Below are 13,179 nucleotides of genomic sequence, written 5' to 3' on the forward strand. Positions count from 1 at the left end.
GTTTATGGGTGTTAGTGTACTTTGTAACACTTCAGTTATGAGTTTTATGCTACAGCTTTGTAACGTAAAACTCATAACTACTGACTTTCAGGTGGCAGTACAGATCTTGTAGTTATAGGGGCATATGTATCAAGCTCCGAATGGAGCTTGATGCTCCATGTTTCTGGCGAGCCTGCAGGCTCGCCAGAAACAGCAGTTATGAAGCAGCGGTCACAAAGACCGCTGCTCCATAACCTGTCTGCCTGCTCTGAGCAGCTGGACAAACATCGCCACAATACAACCCGATCGAGTACGATCGGGTTGATTGACACCTCCCTGCTAGCGGCCTATTGGTTGCGAGTCTGCAGGGGGCGGCGTTGCACCAGCAGCTCTTGTGAGCTGCTGGTGCAATGCTGAATACAGTGAGCGTATTGCTCGCCGTATTCAGCGAGGTCTGTCGGACCTGATCCGCACTGTCGGATCAGGTCCGACAAACCTTAATAACTAGAGGCCATAGGCTGTACCACTCGCTTTTTGGCCAGACAGGTAAACTCGTAATACAGACGCTATGGAAGTCCCATTGAAAATTGACTTTTTGAAAGGTGCGGTAGTTACATTGTGGGACAGTAAAAAAAGTGTGCGGTACAGGTGTACCTACAAGACTCGTAATAGCAGCGGTAGTGAAAAAGCAGCGTTATGAAGCTTTTTCACTCATAACGCAAAACTCGGAATCTAGCTGAGAGTGTTGTAGTATTTTACACATGCTATGTGGATGCATGTTTCAGTGGAACAGTTGGGAGAGAAATAACAGGAATGCCGATAACATGACTGAACTACCCAGGGGTTATATATGAGTTAAAGTATAAGTTCCTCTTGTTGTGTGGGTTATTCTGCATAATCTCATTACATGATACATATGTTCTTAATTTATGGCTTTTGGTTAATACATATAAAAAAAGTGTCCAGCTCCCAATTCTCTAAGATCACTCTAGATAAGATATCCGCTATCCAGCTCTACACATGGCCAGAGACAACTGAATCCATTGTTATCACAGAACAATCTTTTCCTTTCGGTATTATACCCCTTCCAGGAAACTGACACAGCATCAGAAATAAACCTTAACCAACAATTTAAACCATACTGTGTTGTAAAGACAGACAGACAGACCCATTCCAGGAAATTGACACATTATCAGAAATAAACCTTAACAAACACTTTAAAACATTCTTGTGTTGTAAAGACAGACAGACAGACAGACAGACAGACAGACAGACAGACAGACAGACAGACAGACAGACAGACAGACAGACAGACAGACAGATAGATAGATAGATAGATAGATAGATAGATAGATAGATAGATGATAGATAGATAGATAGATAGATAGATAGATAGATAGATAGATAGATAGATAGATTAAAAAAAATAACATGTTGATTAATTAATACCATACTCTTTATCTCATGAATAAGTAACTAAAGAAATAAATTACTATACAAATAAATGTCTTGCAATAACTATCAAACAGTTGCTTGAATCATGTTTATCTTGACATGGCTCATTTAAAACAGTCAATCTGTTGTTTGGATTGTCTTGTTTAATAATGATTAACGGTACTGCATACATCAACCAAATGTCTTTTTTCTTCCTGCCAGAAGCAACTGTAAGATTTATTATGTCTTCAGAAGGCTTTATCTGCTTATTGAAGTTTGATGCATGATTGAATTTCAGCTTACAGAAAAGGATTAAAGGAATAGAAAGGAAAAACATAACAACATTTGTGTAAGATGTCTTAGACAAACTCAGATACCAATAAAGATGAACTGAAAAGACCACTTCATATTGGATTTAAAGGGCATGTGTAAAAAGGTTATAATGTAGATCAAATATCAAGACAGGTGCTTCAGCAGAGCAAAACGTTGTTTCAGCAGTGAAGAATTTATTTTAAGAATCTGTCAAGTTCTGTGACTAAATGATTTTAAGGCTGTATGTTATAAATGCATCATTTCACACTATAAATAATTATTTATTTACCTATACAAAATGTCTGCCAGTTGTGAGCATGTCTGCTAGATGTAATACTAAATTATAAATCACAGCTGTCAGCCCTTTGACCTTGGAGGCCACAATGGCACTCGGTTGTTTTTACCTAAACATCTTATCCTTAACCTCTTACCATTTGCAGCACACAAACTGTTGCTATAGCTGACCAATTTATCTGTTCCCTGTATGGATCCATTGTATATATTTCAGGATTTGTGAGCGTGTATGTGTGTGTATATATATATATATTGAATCTATGGGAATAAGCTCACAAAGAATCTCCTTATAGTGTTATCTTGTTTAATACAAATACATTGAACAATCACACAATCCCCCCTTAAGGTGGGTACTCACAAGACAAAACCTCAATTGATATGAGGTAAGGATAGGGCAATGAGCAACACAGTTGGTGATAATGAAGAAATGGAGTCCCACTTGTCAGTGTAGATAGACCGTATGCATCTATCTTCTGCTCGAAAATGCAAAATTGCTCACTGTGTGGTCCGTAAAAGTCCCAATCAGGATATAAAAAATAGCCAAAAGCAATGTGGCAACAAAGTTTAAAAACTTCTAACTGCTAGTAAGTAACAAGTAGCAAGTTAGAATCTTCGGTGTCTTGCACCGTGGTGTAAGGTGGGCGTGGCCTAATGCGTTTCACAGATATTACCGCTTCATCAGAGGATTCGTAAATGCCCACTAAGCCAATCTGTCTATTTATGAATAGACATACAAGAGAAATAACACACCCATAAAATACCTTAAAGCCACGGTGAAAATAATTCAATCGGAAAACAGAATAAAATCTTATTCACATATAAAATGACAATCATAAAATAATTACAAAGAAAAAGCCTTAAAAATATATATAATCCCAATACATAAAAAATATCCCAATAAGCTCTTAAAAATAGCGTATTAGAAGCAACAATTCATATGCAACCTATTGTACCACTAACACTGTAAATGTACATAATAGAAACAAATGTATTAATTGTTTAATGGAGAATAGATAAATAAATAAATATATGCAGTATAGAAATAAAAAATGAAAAATGAATATATTTGATACAAAATTAATAACAATTTCAACCCTAGACATTAATACTGATTCAATTGTATATATATATATATATATATATATATATATATATATATATCCTTTCCAGCTCTCCTTATTAGTAGAAGAAATGCTGCACTCACCGGTCTTGTTGTAAAAAGTTTCTTTATTGCAAACAAATGACAATATCCATCACACGAATACCCCAAACGTTTCGGTGCGCCTCTGGCACCTTTCTCAATGGGCTTGCTTTCCAATCCTCTGACAAAACAATCTAACTACCCGCCACCCTTATCCCTCTATTTAAACCCCCTAAATGTGCTCTATACTTCCGGTATTGCCAGACCAGAGCAAGTGCGTTACGTCACTACCGCTGACGAAGTAATGCAGGAGGGCAGCCGCATGGCTAATTAGCATATCCCCTCCTCCTGTGATAGACAGGCACAACGTCGAAACAGCGTACAACAGTAATAACATAATATTGCATCAGGCCGGTGATCGGAATAAAAATAGTGTCAACCAGTAAAGTGAGACAAATTTAAAAACGGCTAGACCAGCACTAACTTAACTGTATTACTGGGGGAATATATGCACAAATTCTAGATAATAGAATCATCCTAATACATTCTTAGTTTAAAGTAGAAAAATTATCAAATAAAATAAATGAATGTAATCCCCAAGCATTTTTAGCACTACAATGGATAATGAAAGGTCTAGATTTAATTTAATAAAAGTAAGCTTATTATATACAGACCCACTATCAAAATTAACCATTGTTAGGAGTAAAAGAAACCACAAATCCCTCTTCAAGTCTCTCAGACTATGGCGAAACTTATTTTGATTTGGTGACACACTCACATGGAGACCGCGGTTCACAAGAGACTACTGCCCCTACGGAGAGGAAAAAATGTGTATCCATAAGACAAAAATAATGTCAATGTGGTTATAGATAATAGTGATGATGGTAAACGTCCAGACGTAGACCTAGACTGATGAATCATAGCCCAGTCCAGTTAAATAAACACATTATAATCCAGTAGGGCGTTAAGTCCTCTCGGAGTGAGTGTATCCAAGCGATATATCCAGGAAGCCTCAACCTGTAATAACTTAGTGTGCCTATCACCACCCCTCTTCATGGGTGGTACATGGTCAATGACCATTGTTCTTAAGCTTGCCGCGGTGTGGCCTGCCTGCATAAAATGCCTGGCGACAGGTTGATCCGATTCCTTCTTCTCAATCACAGTTCTTATTGCGTGGCGATGATTCACCATCCTCTCCCGGAACGTTGTAGAGGTCTTTCCGACATACACTAAAGAACATGGGCATGTCAGGATATATATCACAAAACTGCTAGTGCAGGTCAATCTGTGATAAATTTTATATTTCTTTCCTGTGCGAAGATGGTGAAATGTAGATCCCGTGAGCATGCTATTGCATGTGGTGCAGTCGCCACATTTAAAGCAGCCAGGTTTCCTAGTAGTATCCATCCAAGTGCCTTTTTTATAGCACTGTGTAGGGTCATTGTGGACCAGAATGTCCTTCAAAGTAGAAGATTTTTTATAGACCAGCTGTGGTGGTTTTGTTGAAGCGAATGGCAGAGACTTGTCTGTCTTCACTATCTCCCAATTTTCCCGCACTGATTTCTCAAGTGCTCGATGTAAAGGGGTATATGTAGTGATCAGATTGATCTCTTTGTCATTTGCTTTCTTCACCTTTGTTTTGTGGAGGAGTGCACCCTGGTCAAGTTGGGCCAATCTTAGTGATGAATTTTCTATATCCCTTGTTCTATATCCTCTCTCCTTCAATTTCTCTATCATGGCTTTCTCTTGGAGGACCCTGGTCTCCGTGAGTGTGTTATTACGGGCGACTCGCATGAGTTGAGATTTAATTACACCTTTCTTTTGATGTGTTGGGTGAAAACTTGTAGATGATAGTAGGGAATTTCTATCGGTTGGTTTTGTGTATAGTGATGTACTAAATTTGATAAGTCCGTCTCTCCTGTATTTAGAAATTTTCAAATCCAGGAAAGAAATAGCTTCACTACTAACTTCATATTTAAATCGGATTGGAGAATCCAACCTATTAAAATTTCCTACCCACTCATTTAATGATTCAGCTGTACCCCTCCATACCAGGAGTACGCCATCTATATAGCGACCATACAGCTTAATCTCAGGGATTGAGGTGGTCTCCATTACGAATGTCTCATACCACAACATGTATAAGTTGGCATATGCGGGAGCCATGCTGGAACCCATTGCCATTCCCGCTATTTGTAGAAAATACTCATTCTCAAATCTAAAAAAGTTTTTCTCTAGACAAAAGGTTAACAATTCTAGCAGGAACTCAATGGGTGGTCCCGCATATGCCAACGAGAGACTTAACATGGTTTTGACAGCCTGCACACCCCCACCATGGGGAATAATGGTGTACAGACTGTCAACATCCATCGTCACAAGGAGATCATCAGCCTCCAACCAGTCTATATCAAGAAGTTTCTTAATTAATGTTGGTGAATCTAATATAAAGGAAAAGGATTCCTTCACAACTGGCTGCAGGTGATGATCAATGTACTCCGCCACTTTAGAACATAATGAGTCCCTGGCAGACACAATAGGTCTGCCAGGAGGATTCGTCAAAGTCTTATGGACTTTGGGGAGCAGTTATAGCACCGGTACTATTGGAAAAGGAATACTCATAAAGTCATATTCATTCTCGGTTATTATACCTGCCTCAAACCCACATTTTAATATAAGATCGAGTGATTTTTTTAAAGGCAGTTGTGGGGTTACCCCTTAATTTAAGGTAGGTATTGGTATCTGATAGTTGCCTATATGCCTCTTGATGGTAATCAGAGTAGTTTTGGATTACTATTGATCCACCCTTATCTGCCGCATGTATAATAAATAATACTATTGTCTGAGGGGTGGTGATAGGCACACTAAGTTATTGCAGGTTGAGGCTTCCTGGATATATCGCTTGGATACTGTCACTCCGAGAGGACTTAACGCCCTACTGGATTATAATGTGTTTATTTAACTGGACTGGGCTATGATTCATCAGTCTAGGTCTACGTCTGGACGTTTACCATCATCACTATTATCTATAACCACATTGACATTATTTTTGTCTTATGGATACACATTTTTTCCTCTCCGTAGGGGCAGTAGTCTCTTGTGAACCGCGGTCTCCATGTGAATGTGTCACCAAATCAAAATAAGTTTCGCCATAGTCTGAGAGACTTGAAGAGGGATTTGTGGTTTCTTTGACTCCTAACAATGGTTAATTTTGATAGTGGGTCTGTATATAATAAGCTTACTTTTATTAAATTAAATCTAGACCTTTCATTATCCATTGTAGTGCTAAAAATGTAGTGCATTCATTTATTTTATTTGATAATTTTTCTACTTTAAACTAAGAATGTATTAGGATGATTCTATTATCTAGAATTTGTGCATATATTCCCCCAGTAATACAGTTAAGTTAGTGCTGGTCTAGCCGTTTTTAAATTTGTCTCACTTTACTGGTTGACACTATTTTTATTCCGATCACCGGCCTGATGCAATGTTATGTTATTACTGTTCTACGCTGTTTCGACGTTGTGCCTGTCTATCACAGGAGGAGGGGATATGCTAATTAGCCATGCGGCTGCCCTCCAGCATTACTTCATCGGCGGTAGTGACGTAACGCACTTGCTCCGGTCTGGCGATACCGGAAGTATAGAGCACGTTTAGGGGGTTTAAATAGAGGGATAAGGGTGGCGGGTAGTTAGATTGTTTTGTCAGAGGATTGGAAAGCAAGCCCATTGAGAAAGGTGCCAGAGGTGCACCGAAACATTTGGGGTATTCGTGTGATGGATATTGTCATTTGTTTGCAATAAAGAAACTTTTTACAACAAGACCAGTGAGTGCAGCATTTCTTCTACTAATAAGGAGAGCTGCACCTTATTTTGAATTTGCATATATATATATATATATATATATATATAGGGAAAAAAACATAATATTAACAACCGGTCTATTCAAGTATTAAAGGGTTGTGTATATATATATATATATATATATATATATATATATATAAGTAAATGTATTTATAAAAAAAACTATATGTATATTTATATATATGTAAAGAAGAGGAGGGAGAGAGTAATGTTGTATACATTGGACTTAAAGGAGGAAGGTCTGAATATCAAGTTCTCTGTTCATCCCCAGGGGTTCCATAGTTTGTAAAGCATGGATCCACTATGTCTTGCGCTGTCTAAGTTTAAGTAATCTATTTTCCTCTTCTTTCATCTAAAACAACCTGTTCAATTGCCTTAAACCGGAGACATGAGGGATCATTATTGTGAAAATCCCTGAAGTGATCTGTTACTCCATGGGATATATCTCCTTTTTCTATATTTTTAACATGTTCCATGACCCTCCTTTTTATAGTTCGTTTAGTCCTCGAAACATATTGCATCTTACATGAACACTCTAAAACATAGACCACATATTTAGAGTGACAGTTCAGATTCAAATTTATATATTTTTTTTAAACCCATCCACCCCAGAGGTTATACTCTTATTGTCTATTGAGATTAAGGGACACGTACAACCCTTCCTATTGCACCTGAAAAAAAACAGTAGTAGACTTGTTCAGCCAATTTGCCCTGGTAGATGTATCGTTTAGATAGCTAGGAGTGAGGATGTCCTTCAAAATTCTATTTTTTCGAAAGAGAACCCTGAGTTTGTCATCCAGAGTTCTTTTTAAAATATGATCTTGTAACAGAATGTGCCAGTGTTTATTTATGGCTTGTCTTATGTTATTGGCTGCTTTATTGTATTTTGTTAAAAATAAATTGCCTTGTATTTGATTGGTTTTTGTCCTCTGTGCTTTCAATAGAGAGGACCTTTCTAATTCTTTGGCATGTCTATATCAATTATCTACAATTGTATCTGGATACCCCTTTGCTAGGAAATTAGTTTTTAATTTTCTAGATTCTTTTTCAAAGGACTCAAGACTCGAACAGTTTCTCCTCACTCTCTGAAATTGGCCATATGGAATATTTTTGATCCATGATTTGTTATGGTCACTAGAGGCGTGGAGATAGCTGCTCGAGTCTATCTCCTTTCTGTACAAAGAAGTGAATATATGTTCATTCTGATAAGATAGGACAATGTCCAAAAATTCTATTTTCATTTCATCGGTTTTCTTAGTGAGTTTCAAATTGAAATTATTTTTGTTCACATATTTGAAAAAATCATCCACTGAAGTTTCATCACCATTCCAGATAACTATGATGTCATCAATGAAGCGTCTCCACAGGATGACGTTCTCTTTGAATGGATTGTTACTCCAGATGTATTGGTCCTCCCAAGAACCCATATATAAATTTGCATAGTTGGGGTCAAAGCGAGTCCCCATCACTGTGCCTTCAACCTGCAAATAATATTCCTTTTGGAACAAAAATAGTTCTACTTCAAGATAAATTCAATTGAATCTAATAAAAAGTTCTTTAAGGGTTTTGTTAAATGATTGTGTTTTTCCAAAGCATATTCAACACTCTCAATCCCTTTCTTATGAAGGATACAGGTGTAAAGGGATGCTACATCAGCCACCGGTTGTTCCTTTTCCATACAATATTTTCCATTATGGTCAAAATATGTGGCGTATCTCTTATGTAAGACTTTAGTACTAACACCATTGGTTTTAGTTATGAATCAACATACTGGGACAGATTCCAAGTTAAAGAATCTATCCCAGCTATGAAGGGACACCCCAGTGGTTTCTTCTGATCCCTGTGGATCTTGGGGAGATGGTAGAAGGTTGCTACCTTACAATTATCCTGAAATAAAAAGTCAAGTTTTTCTTTGTCTATGACCCCAATAGTCAATGCCTTATTTAGATGCAATTTCATATCCTTTATGTACATTTTTGTAGGATCTTGTTTTAATTTTATATAGGTATTTTTATCATTTAAGATATTCTTAGCCTCAGCTATGTGATCCTCCCTATCTTGAATGATAATACTACCCCCCCTTTTCCGCTTCCCTAATAACTATGGATGTATCCTTTGTTAATTTTAAGAGTGCCTTTTTTTCAAATTAATTTAGATTTGATTTATTTTTAGTTCTATCTTGTTTCCTAGAATTTTTGCAAATATCAAGAAGTTCTTTTTCTACCAACTTGGAAAAAAACAGGTATATCATTCCTCTGGGAATGGACAGGGTAAAAAACTGACTTAGGCCTTAATGTTTCATATTGTATTCCCTTTAAGTTTTCCTCTTCCAAGTCCTGGAGTAGATTAATCATATATTCATCTAGACCAGATTTCCAAATATCCCTTTGGATTCTGATTCTAAAGATATTAAATTGGTAAGGCAATCTATACAATTTACATTTATTTCCATTTCTGGCTTTGTTTTCTTGGTCTTTTCAAAGTGCCTACTAAGGGTTAGTTTCCTTATAAATCTGTTAAGATCTATAAATAGATCAAAATCATTGGGGCCTGTAGTGGGAGCAAAATTTAGCCCCTTTACGCAATAGACTCAATTCTGCCGGATTAAGTGTCAGGGTGCCAGGAATCGGACTGACGAGAAGTGCAAAAATAATCACACTTTTATTAATAGCAAAAAATAATAAAAAGTCCACAAGTCAAATAACAAGCCAGGAATCAAAACCAGAGCTGGTAGTTAGACGAGCCGAGTCAGGAGCCAAAGCGAGTAGTCAGACGAGCCGGAATCAGGAACAAGGAGAACAGCAGAGTCAGGGACAAGCCAGGGATCAGGAACCAGGAGGGACGTCAGACAGCCAGGTAATACACAGGAGCTCTCACAAACAGGTCTGAGACAACGCAAGGGCAAAGCATACTGAACAGAGGCCCTTTAAATAATAAGTGATGACATCACAATTCTGAGACTGCATCCTGTCTCACACGGATGATGTACACCAGTCTGGCCATAAAAGGAAGTGCAGGAAATGAGCAGCATCACACAGTATGCACCAGAGTCAGCAAGAGAGGTGAGTAAAATGGCTGCCAGCAGCACATGGCAAAAAAGGCAGGGAAAAAACCCTGACAGTACCCTCCCCTCAACGACCCCTCCCCAGCGGGAGGACAAAAGGCTTATTGCGGAAACGGGAATGGAAGGCACGGAGGAGGGCGGGAGCATGAACATCAGAGGAGGGAAACCATGAACGCTCCTCCGGACCGTAGCCCCTCCAGTGAACCAAATACTGTACACGGCCCCTGGACATACGAGAGTCAATAATGCTGCTGACCTCATACTCCTCATGGTTGTCAACAAAGATAGGACAGGGACGAGGCAACACAGTGATAAACTTATTACAAACCAATGGTTTCAAGAGGGAGACATGAAAAACATTGGAGATGCGCATTGCAGGAGAAAGGTCAAGAGCGTAGGCCACAGGATTGACCCGTCTGAGTATTTGAAAAGGACCAACATAACGGGGAGCCAGTTTATTGGAAGGCAAACTAAGGTTCAAGTAGCGGGAGGACACCCAAACTCTCTCACCAACCTGGTAGAAAGGCGCGGGCAGACGCCTACGATCAGCCAGGAACTTTTAGTGCTGCATAGAACAATGAAGGCTATCCTGAATTAGCACCCACGTGGAACGGAGTTGCCAGAGATGCTCCTCCAAAGCCGGAATACCCTGAGACATGAATGAATCGGGCAACAAGGATGGTTGAAACCCATAATTTGCCATGAACGGGGATAACTTGGAGGAAGCATTAATAGCACTATTACGAGCAAACTCTAACCAAGGTAACAGTTCAGACCAATTATTGTGGTTATCTGAGACATAGTAACAGAGGAACTGTTCCAGAGCTTGATTAGACCGTTCCGCAGGCCCCATTGGATCGAGGGTGATATGCTGAGGAGAAGGAAATCTGGATCCCCATTTGAGCACAAAAGGAGCGCCAAAATCTGGAGATAAACTGGCTACCCTGGTCCGACACTATCTCCTTGGGTAACCCATGTAAACGGAAGACCTCCTGGGCAAAAATTGAAGCAAGCTCCTGAGCGGTAGGCAACTTCTTCAAAGGAATGCAATGTGACATTTTAGAAAAACGGTCAACCACCATAAGGCTAACAGTATTGCCATTGGAAACAGGGAGCTTGACAATGAAGTCCATGGAAAGATGTGTCCAAGGACGCTCACCATTAGCAATAGGTTGAAGAAGACCCACAGGAAGACGTCGAGGAGTCTTATTCTGTGCACAAACTGAGCAGGAGGCAACATTTGCAGCAACATCAGAATGAAGAGCTGGCCACCAGAATTGTCGAGTAACAGACCAAATCATTTGGTTCTTGCCTCGGTGACCTGCGGCTCTAGGATAGTGGTATGTGTGCAAAAATTTAGTTCAAAGATTCTCAGGAACAAAACACTTACCACTAGGTTTCTCAGGAGGTGCATTGGTTTGTGCAGCCAGGATCTCCTCCCCCAAGGGAGATGTCAAATTAGTATGTATGGTAGCCAAAATATGGTCTGGAGGTATAACTGGAGTAGGTACAGACTCCTCCTTGGACAGAGGCAAAAATTGTCGAGAGAGGGCATCAGCCCTAACATTCTTACTACCAGGCAGGTAGGAGACCACATAATTAAACCGAGACAAAAATAGTGCCCATCTGGCCTGTCGGGGTGTCAAACATTTTGCTTCAGATAGATAAGTTAAATTCTTGTGGTCAGTAAGAATGAGCACTGGCACGCTAGTACCCTCGAGAAGATGCCTCCATTCCTTGAGTGCTAAAATTATAGCCAGTAATTCTCTGTCGACAATTTCATAATTGCACTCCGCTGGAGTCAATTTCTTAAAGAAGAAACCACACGAATGCAAGGAAACGTCAGGCGTAGGATACTGAAACAAGAGGGCACCTACTCCAGTCTCAAACGCATCGACCTCAAGAACGAAAGGCAGGACAGGGTTAGGATGAACCAGAACTGGAGCGGCAGCAAAGGCAGTCTTAAGACTATCAAAGGCCTTAATGGCAGTAGGTGACCAATGGAGTGGATCATTCTCTTTACGGGTCATGTCTGTGACAGGTTTGACCAAGGAAGAAATTTTTTTAATAAACTTTCTATAGTAATTGGCAAACCCCAAAAAACGTTGAATAGACCGAAGACCAACTGGGCGAGGCCACTGCAGAACTACAGATAACTTGTCAGGATCCATGGAGAACCCTGCAATGGAGATAACTTAACCTAGGAATGTTACTTGAGTCTGATAGAACTCACATTTCTCGAGTTTACAAAACAGGCCGTTCTCACGTAGTCTCTGAAGAACCCGTGTAACATCAGAACGATGAGTCTCAAGTGTGGGTGAGTGTATGAGGATGTTGTCTAAGTACACTACAACACACTGTTGCAACATATCTCATAGGACATCATTAATAAATTCCTGGAAAACAGCAGGAGCATTACATAGGCCAAAGGGCATTACAAGATACTCATAATGCCCGCTCCTGGTGTTAAATGCTGTTTTCCATTCGTGGCCCTCCTTGATCCTAACGAGCTTGTACGCTCCCCTCAAATCAAGTTTATTAAAGACCGTAGCTCCCTTGAGGCGATCAAAGAGTTCCGTAATGAGCGGAATAGGGTAAACATTCTTAATGGTAAGATGATTAAGACACCTATAATCGATGCATGGTCTTAACTCGCCACCCTTTTTCACAAAGAAGAAGCCAGCCCCTGCAGAAGAGCAGGATTTGCGGATGATCCCCCACGACAGAGCATCGACAGCATTCTCCTCCATAGCACAATTCAGACAGAGGGTTAACCCGGCCCTGAGGAGGAATGGCTCCGGGTTGCAGGTCTATGGCACAATTGTAAGACCGGTAAGGAGGCAACGTACCGGCACGCACCTTGTCAAAAACATCTAGGAACTCTCGGTACTCCTCTGGCAATTGAGATACCGAAGACGTGCACAAGACTTTAACTGGTTTCCGAAGACAAGTGGAAATTTCGGACCTGCGCCAGTCGAGACTGGGATTGTGCTTTTGGGGCCAGGAATAACCCAGAATAACAAGAAAATGTGGAGAGTTTATCACCTGGAACTGGAGGGTTTCAAAATGGAGAGCCCCAACAGCCATGGATAACG

This window comes from Bombina bombina, chromosome 5 (genome assembly GCF_027579735.1).
Source record: "Bombina bombina isolate aBomBom1 chromosome 5, aBomBom1.pri, whole genome shotgun sequence".
Taxonomy (NCBI): domain Eukaryota; kingdom Metazoa; phylum Chordata; class Amphibia; order Anura; family Bombinatoridae; genus Bombina; species Bombina bombina.